Raw genomic sequence first — 11,646 nt, forward strand, 5'->3', positions numbered from 1 at the left:
TATTTTCATTTTCACAAATAAAAAATGACTAAAATGTCTACAAATCTTCTGAAAAAGTGCAATTATGTCAAAAATACCAATTATGCTACAATTGAATGAGAATTGGGATATAAAAATTCAATGTGCCCAGTTTGTAGATATTGTGTAGATAAATTGTAGATTATTTGTATTCTAATTGTAGATGCTTTGTTTTCTGTTTTCATAAATCAAAAACGACTAAAACTTCTATAAATCTTCTCCAAAAAATGCAATTATGTCGAAAATCCCAATTAAACTACAATTGAATGGAAATTGGGATATTAAAATTCAATGTACCCAGTTTGTAGATATTTTGTAGATAAATTGTAGATTATTTGTATTCTGATTGTAGATGCTTTATTTTCTGTTTTCACAAATCAAAAACGACTAAAACTTCTACAAATCTTCTGCAAAAAACACAATTATGTCGAAAATATCAATTAAGCTACAATTGAATAAGAAATTGTACCAATGTCGAAAATACCAATTAAGCTACAAGCTACAATCGATTCAATAAGTCCATTATATTTGATATTTAATTAGAAGGATAATTATAGAATACATATATAGAAGGTATTTTCTCATTTTATGTCGTGACTGAATCTCTTTTTTAACTTATCTTACACCTAGTACGTACAAAAATACATACAGCGACACCATCATATTTTAATGTATATATTTAGAAGGCAGAAGGGTAGTTGTAGAATAAATAGAAGGTCTTTTCTTATTCGGTTTATATTAATAAATATGTTAGAAAAAAGAAGAGTCCTATTTTCATATTTGTTGCAGAAATTAAAGTGTTTGTGGCATTAACCGAAGATTGAATTTCTTCCTATTGCAGAATATGGCAGTTGCAAGTTTCCGACAGGATATTGATTCGGTCCGAGCTTTTGAGGAAAAATTAAAGCTACAAGCTACAAGCTAAAATACACTATGGTATAGAATTGGTAATTCGGTATACTAAGTGTAATTAAGTCAAACTTTAAACATTGAGGGTAATAAAATTTCCTATGTGGCATAGGAATGTAAAAATCTCTCTTCTTTTTTTAATTGGAATTTTAGTGTCTTCTTCATCTTTTCTTTTTAATAAAAAATATAGTCTCGCCAGATTTATATTGCTTAAATCTGAAATCCATTAGTTATTTCACATGTAATAGAGGACTAATTTATTAGAAAAATAAAAATAAAAATAAAAAATAATCTGATTTACAATTGCTAATTAAAAAGTAGTCATAGTTTCAAAAGTAATCGAAATCTAGTTATTTTTTAATGTGAAAATAAAATTTGAACGGAAACACCCTTAAAAAACGAAATAATTCCAGCGTATTACAATAGTTCCATAAAAACATATTATGATTTAACTTCCCGCGTTTCAGCTAAGGTGCTTTTGTCCAGATTTTATTTCCTTTAAACAATAACTAATTTTCAATAACTTTACAAACACCAGCTGTTTTTTAGTAACCACCCTTAAAAATAGTTATGCTATGCCATTTTGACTAATTAATTTGGTTCCACTAAAAAATCTTAAGAAAATGAATTGTCGGATTAGGGAGAAGGTTTTCGCAATTATCAAGGGACTAGGTCCAAAAATCCATTTTGCCTATTCTCTATTTTTTTGCCAAAATTTTACTCCACTTGTTTTGTCCTTTCAAAACCACTTATTATTTCCAAGTTCCAACATTCTCATTCAATTCTGTCTCCAACAAATTTTGAGGTTCTAATACGGTCAATGTCAACTCATCCAAGACTTGACCGTAAATATAACAAATTCGTTACATAAATGTTAAAGCTAAAACGTAGATGTTACGTTGCTATCAGACAAAATTTTTGCGTTGATTGACTAATTAAATAGGCTTTTTGATCATAAATATCATTTCATTATTTGTCAAAATTAAATTTAAATATATATAATACTAAAGTTCAATATTTAAATTTTAAATATCAAGTTTAATATGTGTCTATATGTAATATAGAAGCACGAATATTAAAACACTAAATATTGAACGACGAAAATATCCATAAAATATTGATCGACCTTTATACCCTTCAAAATATTTTAATTTATCAAAGAAATTATTTTGTATTGGATAAAATTGTAATATTTAAAACCTTAAAATTAATTAAAATTGTGGTAAGACTTACAATGTCACGACCCAAAATCCACTAAGGGTCGTGATGGCGCCGGACATCGCTGTCAGGCAAGCCAACCAAATTACTTAATTAAAATCTCGTTTTAAATATTTCTGAAATCTCTTCTTTTATACGTTTAAGCTATACATAGTAAATTTCACTGAATTAGAAAATGAAACCTTTAACATCTTTGAAAATTCTGAATAAACCCATAGACATCCCCAGAACCCGGTGTCACAAGTGCATGAGCTACTTCTAAGAAACAATACAATACAACATCCGTCTGGAATATACAATTGGACAGAATAAATACAATACACTGAAAGAGACTATACTAGTTGCGGGTCGCCTCGAGTAATGCAGCTCACCTAGTCCCAGTATCACCCATGCTGCTACGCCCAGTAGGCCACTAGAAGTACATGTGCATGTGCAACAAAAATGCACAGCAAGTGTAGCATGAGTACGAAAACAACGTGTACTCAGTAAGTATCCCGTCTAATCTCGAAGAACTAGAGACGAGAGGTCGACTTCGACACTTACTAGTGGTCCAATAATATGATATCAATAATAAATTAAATCGTGGACTTTTATATACATGATTGTAATTCAATGGAATGAAGCAAGTAAACAATTCTCTCTTTTATAGGAAATCTCCAAATTTCTTTAAGTCCTTTATACAAATATTCTCAAGCCAGGAAGAGGCAATAACAACTTTAATAAGTTCAAGGCAGCAATACAAGCATGCGCAAATCATGCCGAGGCCGTACGGCCCGATCCAACATAAATGTAAAATGTGCACTGCCGAGGGTCGAGCGGCCCGAACCATAGATGCATCTATTACCCCGCTCGCGAATCATACATGCGACGCAGTCAAATATAAATAAACACAACAATCAGTCAATCATGAATTTACCAGGGAACAATTATCCGAGGAAAAGCCAAATCTCTTTTAACAATTCAAGAAAATGAAGTTTAATCTTTTTAGAAATTCATTTACCAATTCGATAGGATTTAAGAAATTCAATTGTCAATAAGGTTACAGATATTCCAAGTATAGCATGCTTTTGGGTCCTAGACTACCCGGACTTACACATATTAGTAGCTACGCACGGAATCTCGTCACCTCGTGCGTACGTAGCCCCCGCAAATAGGAGCATATAATCAAGTATTTCACCTATAAGGATAATTCCCTCTTACAAGGTTAGAAAGGAGACTCACATCGCTCCGCAGATCCCTAACCGGCATTCCACGCCCTTCCGAAGACTTGAATCGATGCCAAATACTCCAAAACTAGCCAATGAGTATGCAAATTTATTAATATACGATAAACTACTCATATTAACCCAATTTATAACAATTCCTAACCCCGATCGAAAAGTTGACAAAAATACCCTCGGGCCCACATGCCCCGATTCCGAAATTTTTCGAAGATAAAGTTTACTCATAACCTCATGAACTCAAATATATAATTTACTCTCAATTTCGTATCCAAAATCGTGGTCAAAATCCAAGAATATCAATTTCTAGGTCTTTCCACCAAAACCCCAAATTTCTACCAATTTACATGCTAAAAATCCATACATAATCAATGTATTTAACTCGAGATAGGTGGGGATGACTTACCTTGCCATTGAATGATGAAACCCCCTCTTGAAATCCTCCAAGAATCGCCCAAAACCAAGAGAAAAATGAAAGAAATGGGTCAAATCCCGATTTTTAAAACACTCACTGGCTCTAGCACTTTCCGCACCTGCGGTCACTTGACCGCTTCTGCGGTTCCGCAGGTGCAAGGCAAATTGCCGCTTCTGCGTCCGGGCTCCCCAGTCCATTTTCGCTTCTGCATCCTCTCTTCCGCAGATACGGTCCCGCATTTGCGGCAAAATGACCGCATCTGCGGTACCATACCTAGCCGTCCACTTCCGCTTCTGCGCCCTCTCTACCGCAGATGCGGGACCGCATCTGCGGCAAAACGACCGCATCTGCGGTCCCAGCTCTCTTCCTCCAATACCGCATCTGCGACTATATGGCTGCTTCTGCGGCTCCGCACCTGCGGCCCTTGTCTCGCAGGTGCGGTTACACCAGCAACCAGCAACTTCAGCTCTTCTTCAAACTCCAATTTCGATCCGTTAACCACCCGGAATCCACCCGAGGCCCCCGGGACCCTAAACAATCATACCAACCAGTCCCAAAACACATTACAGACTTGCTGAGGCCTCAAATCATATCAAACAACGCTAAAACCACGAATCGACCTCCAATCCAAGCTTTATGAACTTTAGAATTTCAAACTTCTACTTTCGATGTTTAAACCTATCAAATCAAGTCTGATTGACTTCAAATTTTGCACACAAGTCATATTCGACATTACGGATCTACTCCAACTTTCGGAATCGGATTCCGACCCCGATATCAAAAAGTCCACCTCCGGTCAAACCTCTCAAAAACCTTCAAATTTCAATCCTTAGCCGAATGGCTCCAAAATGCTCCCCGGACATCTGAATTCACTTCCGATCGCGCTCCCAACTCCAGAATCACCTGTCACGACACGGATTCCCTCCCTCGGGAGTCGTGATGGCGCTTACTAGTACGAGCTAGGCAAGCCAATTAATTTCACAATTTACCCTTTTTACTCATTTTGTATTCATTCACAATATTAATAATAATAATAACATTTAAACAACGGAATTTAACATAAGCGGAAGAAAGGAGCCATAAGCTATCTGAACACGAATTTCTAATGCAACTGTTTGAACCTCGACTACCCAGAACTGGTGTCACAGTATCACAGACGGTCTAAGATTTACTACATACAAAGTCTGAAGAAAATATCAATACATTGTTTCTGAATATAAGGAAAATGAAACAGGAAATAAGGATAGAGGAAACGCCAGGGCCTGCGAACGCCTGCAGGTCTACCTTGGATCTCCGCGTGAACTGAAAATAGCCTCTAACCTACGGTCCGAAGTCTACAACACTGGGGTCTGCACAAAAGAGAGCAGAGTGTAGTATCAGCACAACCGACCCCATGTGCTGGTAAGTGCCTAGCCTAACCTCGGTGAAGTAGTGACGAGGCTAGGACAAGACTACCAAATAAACCTGTGCAGTTGTATATTATACAGCGGAAAGTAAAGCAGAGATAAACAAATAAAGATGGGAGGGGGAAACATGCTTCAGGGAATAACAAGTAAAAACAGAATATCAAGAGAATTATTAAGGAATCAAAAACCACCCTGTAACAAGAATAAGGAAAACAAAGGCAGATTTCACTTTCTTTTCACATCTTGTTGCAGGCGTGCAACCCGAACCCATTTTCTGTATCTCGTGGTAGGCATGACACCCGCTCCCATACTTATAACGAGAGTCCCGACAAGGGATCAAAAGGTCTACACTATCCCGGCAAGGGATTCGACACCATAAGTAAATACGTTCCGACGAGGGAGAAACAACTATAACCAAACTTGTTCCAACTTCTAGCTACATCAGCTATAACACAACTTGTTCCAACATTTAACTGCCTCAGCTATAATCAAACTTGGTGCAACCTCTAACTACCTCAGCTATACCCAAACTTGCTACAACACCTAACTACCTCAGCTATACCCAAACTTGTTGCAACACCTAACTACTTCAGCTATACCCAAACTTGTTCCAACATCTAACTACCTCAGCTATAACCATAATCCTTACCTAACACAAAGAATCATCAACCTAAGTATCCGTAATATCAATTAAGAACACAATACAAGGGAACCACAACTCAACAATAGCCTGGCAAGGGGGAAACATAATGATCTCTTCTCTTTCTCACTTTTACTTCACAATTCACTTCATCACTCGAGCCTCTGATCTAGAGGTTCAATTATCACTTATACTTTCACAATTCGTTATACAACTGGAGCCAACGCTCCTCAACGTTCATAGGTCACAATTCTTTTCACAACTTTGCACAACAATTAGAAATTTTCACCAAGGCATGAATAATACAACGAAGTCATAAAAATCACAATATAAGACCCACGGTCATGCTCGGCACCAACGTATAGATACTCGTCACCATGCCTATACGTCGTACTTAACAAGAAAACAAATAGCAAATAGGACACACTCCTAATCCCTCAAGCTAAGGTTAGGCCAAACACTTATCTCGAACTTCCACGACCAACTCAAGCCTCAAGCACCGCCTTTCTTTCGAATTCGGCTCCAAATCAATTGTTACTAGACATAATCGACTTCATAACATCAATAAACGCTAAACAATCCAATTCCAATACTTAATTATAACTTTCCAATTATTCTTTCCAAAAACCCAAATATTGACCCCGGGACCGCTTGGTCAAATCACGAGGTTCAGACCAAAACCCGATCACCCATTCACCACGAGCCCGAATATATAATTTATTTTCAAATCCGACCCTAAAACGAGGTCAAATCCCCAAATAATCAAAAAGCCCTAACTCTACCCAAATTTCTAATTTTCTACCCTTAACCACATGATTTAAGCCTAGAAATCTAGTGGGTGTTAATGGAAATTGAAGAAAATGAGTCTAAGATTACATACCTATGAATTGGTGGTGAAATCCTCTTTCAAAAAATGCCCAATTTGGTGTTTAGATGAAGAAGTTATGAGTTTTTGTGAAAATCCCGTAATGCTACTATTTCTGGTCTTTTAAAATAACTGGGCAAAAATACTCATCGTGTTCGCGACATGCCCATCGCGTTCGCGATGTGTTAGGCCTGCTAGGCCTTCGCATTCGCGGAAGGCGGCTTACGTTCGCAGAGAAGAAACTCCTCGAGCCTCGCATTCGCGTGCAGAGGATTGCGTTCGCGGTGAACAAATTGGTGACCCCTCCCCAGAACTTTACGTGTTCGCGAGTGCAAGGACGCATTTGCGAAGGGTCTCCCCCTCAGCTTTGCGTTCGCGTCTCAAGCTTCGCGTTCGCGAAGAAGAAATTGGGCACCTGGGATATTTGCCTTACGCGTTCGCGAGAGGGAGCACGCGAACGCGAAGGGTAAAATCCCTGGGCACTGAACAGCAAAAACCTGCAACTTTTTGAGTTCCAAAACCCTTCCGAAATACACCCGAGCCCTCGGGGCTCAAAACCAAACATACGTACTAACTCAATAACATCATACGAACTTATCCGTGCGATCAAATCGCCAAAATAACCTCAATAACAACGAATTAAACCTAAAAATCAAAGAATTTCCTCAAACTTCTTAAAACATCAATTTTTGCAATTTAGGTCCGAATCACGTCAAATGACATCCGTTTTTTTACCAAATTTCACAGAATCATCTTAAATCATATATAAGACCTGTATCGGGCGCCGGAACCAAAATACGGGCTCATTACCAACATGTTCTAATCAAATTTTATTTCAAAATCCTTTAAACAATTTCAGAAAATAATTTTCTTTAAAAATTCATTTCTCAGGCTTGGGACCTCGGAATTCGATTCCCGGCATACACCCAAGTCCCATATTTTCCTACGGACCCTCCGGGATCGTCAAATTATGGGTTCGGGTCTGTTTACCTAAAATGTTGACCGAAGTCAACTTAAATGCATTTTAAGTCAAAATTTCAATATTTCACAGATTTTTCACATAACAGCTTTCTGGCTACACGCCCGGACTGCGCACACAAATTGAGGTGAAGATAAAAGAGGTTTTCAAGGCCTCGGAACATAGAATTCAATTTAAAAGCAAGTGATGACCTTTTGGGTCATCACATCCTCCACCTCTAAAACAACTGTTCGTCCTCGAACGGACAGAAGAAGGAAGTACCTGAGTCGGGGAAAAGATGGGGATAACGGCTCTGCATATCGGACTCCCAAGTCGAGGCCTCAGGAGGTTGACCTATCCACTGAATACGAACAGAAGGAAAACTCTTCGACCTCAACTGATGAACCTGCCGGTCTAGAATGGCTACCGGCTCCTCCTCATAAGACAAGTCCTTGTCCAACTAGACGGTGCTGAAATCTAGCACGTGGGATGGATCACCGTGATACTTCCGAAGCATGGACACATGAAACACTGGATGCACGACTGATAAGCTCGGCGGCAATGCAAGTCTATGAGCCACCTCTCCCACTCAATCAAGAATCTCAAACGGACCAATGAACCTAGGGCTAAGCTTGCCCTTCTTCCCAAGTCTCATCACGCCCTCCATAGGCGACACTCGAAGCAATATACGCTCGCCGACCATGAAAGCCAAATCTCGAACTTTGTGGTCGGCATAACTCTTTTGCCTGGATTGAGCTGTACGAAGCCTATCCTGAATGATCCTGACCGTGTCCAAGGCATCCTGGACCAAATCCGTACCCAACAACCGAGCCTCTCTCGGCTCAAACCATCCAACCGGAGACCGACACCGCCTACCATACAAGGCCTCATAAGGAGCCATCTGGATACTCGACTGGTAGCTGTTGTTGTAGGCAAACTCTGCTAAGGGCAAAAACTGATTCCACGAGCCTCCAAAGTCAATGACACAAACTCAGAGCATATTCTCCAAAATCTGAATAGTCCGCTCGGACTGCCCGTCCATCTGAGGATGAAATGCTGTGCTCAACTCAACCCGTGTGCCCAACTCTCGTTGAACTGCTCTCCAGAAACGCGAGGTAAACTGTGTACCTCGGTCCGATATGATAGACACGGGCACACCATGAAGGCGAACAATCTCCCGGATATAGATCTCAGCTAACCTCTCAGAAGAATAGGAGACTGCCACAGGAATGAAATGCGCTGACTTGGTCAGCCTATCAACAATTACCCACACTGCGTCGAACTTCTTCCGAGTCTGCTGGAGTCCAACAACGAAATCCATAGTGATCCGCTCCCACTTCCACTCGGGAAGCTCAATCCTCTGAAATGAACCACCGGGCCTCTGATGCTCGTACTTAACCTGCTGACAATTCAAACACCGAGCCACATATGCAACGATATCCTTCTTTCATTCTCCGCCACCAATAATGCTGCCGCAAATCCTGGTACATCTTCGTGGCGCCCGAATGAATAGAGTACCGGGAGCTATGGGCCTCCTCTAAAATCAACTCTCGAAGACCATCCACATTAGGCACACAAACTCGACCCTGCAATCTCAAAACTCCATCATCATCTAAGATAACTTGCTTGGCACCTCCGCGCTGCACCGTGTCTCTAAGGACACACAAATGGGGATCATCATACTGCCGATCACGGATACGCTCCAGTAATGAAGAGCGAGCGACTGTGCAAGCTAACACACGACTGGGCTCAGAAACATCCAGCCTCACGAACTGATTGGCCAAAGCCTGAACATCCAAAGCAAGTGGCCTCTCACCGACCGGAATATAAGCAAGACTGCCCATGCTGGCTGACTTCCTACTCAAAGCATCGGCCACCACGTTGGCCTTTCCCGGATGATATAAGATGGTGATATCATAGTCCTTCAACAACTCCAACCACCTCCTCTGCCTCAAATTCAACTCCTTTTGCTTGAACAAATACTGAAGACTCTTGTGATCCGTGAACACCTCACATGCCACGCCATACAGATAATGCCTCCAAATCTTCAATGCGTGGACAATGGCTGCCAACTCCAAATCATGAACCGGATAGTTCTTCTCATGAATCTTCAACTGCCGCGAAGCATAGGCAATGACCTTGCCATCCTGCATCAACACTGCACCAAGTCCAATACGAGAAGCATCACAATAAACTGTATAAGGCCCTGAACCTGTGGGCAAAACCAACACCGGTGCCGTAGTCAGAGCTGTCTTGAGCTTCTGAAAGCTCGCCTCACACTCGTCCGACCATCTGAACTGGGCACCCTTCTGGGTCAACCTGGTCATCGGGGCTGCAATAGATGAAAACCCCTCTACGAACCGACGATAGTAGCCTGCCAATCCCAAGAAACTCCGAATCTCTGTAGCTGATGCTGGTCTAGGCCAGTTCTTGACTGCCTCAATCTTCTTTGGATCAACTTGAATACCCTCTGCTGATACAACATGACCCAGAAATGCAACCGAACTCAACCAGAACTCGCACTTCGAGAACTTAGCATATAACTGACTATCCCTCAGAGTCTGAAGAACCACTCTAAGGTGCTACTCGTGCTCCTCCCGGCTGCGGGAATATATCAAAATATCATCAATGAAGACTAACACGAACGAATCCAAATAAGGCCTAAACACTCGGTTCATCAAATCCATTAAAGCTGCTGGGGCATTTGTCAACCCGAATGACATAACCAAGAACTCATAATGCCCGTACCAAGTGCGGAAAGCTGTCTTAGGGACATCGGATGCCCTAATCCTCAACTGATGGTAGCCAGATCTCAAGTCAATCTTTGAAAATACCCTGGCACCCTGAAGCAGATCGAACAAATCATCAATCCTCGGCAGCAAATACTTATTCTTGATTGTAACCTTGTTCAATTGCCGGTAATCTATACACATTCGCATCGACCCATCCTTCTTCTTAACAAACAACACCGACCCACCCCAAGGCGAAACACTGGGCCTAATGAAACCCTTTCAAGCAAGTCTTGCAACTGCTCCTTCAACTCTTTCAACTCAGACGGGGCCATACGATACGGCGGGATAGAAATAGGCTGAGTGCCCGGAGCCAAATCAATGCAAAAGTCAATATCCCTGTCGGGTGGCATACCCGGCAGATCTGAAGGGAATACCTCAGGAAACTCACAAACAACCGGCACAGACTCAATAGAAGGAACCTCAGCACTAGAATCACGAACATAGGCCAAATAGGCCAAACACCCCTTCTCGAGCATACGCCGAGCCTTTACATAGGATATAACACTACGGGTAGAATGACCAAGAGTTCCTCTCCACTCCAAACGAGGTAAACCCGGTAAGGCTAAGGTCACAATTTTGGCATGACAGTCCAAGATAGCGTGGTAAGGTGATAACCAGTCCATCCCCAATATGACATCGAAATCAACCATGTCCAGAAGAAGCAAATCTACACGAGTCTCAAGACCTCCTATCACAACTATACATGATCAATGAACACGATCCACCACAATAGAATCACCCACCGTCGTAGACACATAAACGAGGGCACTCAAAGAACCACTAGGCATGACCAGATGCGGCACAAAATAAACCGAAGCTTCTCTGCAACAAACCAGAACAGTACCTGCACCTCCACCTCCACCTCTAATACCTCTTCCTCCACCTCTAGCATCTCTACCTCCACCTCTAATACCACTACCTCCACCTCTAGCTAACTAAGCGGGCTGGACGAGTCCCTCAATGAACCTCCTCGCTCTCTCTCTTAGTGGGAAACATGATAAGAGCATGACGAGCCAAGTCGATGAATCTGATCTTGTACTGAGTAACAGTCATAGAACCCTGCTGGAGACGCTCAAACTGCCTCCGATAGGCCTCTCTTTGAGTGATGGGGAGAAACTTCTCCAGAAATAGCTGCGTGAACTGTTCTCAAGTCGAAGCTGATGACCTAACTAGTATAGCCAATCAATAATCTCTCCAACAGGTCT

Source organism: Nicotiana attenuata, chromosome 10 (assembly GCF_001879085.1).
Source record: "Nicotiana attenuata strain UT chromosome 10, NIATTr2, whole genome shotgun sequence".
NCBI classification, from domain to species: Eukaryota; Viridiplantae; Streptophyta; class Magnoliopsida; order Solanales; family Solanaceae; genus Nicotiana; species Nicotiana attenuata.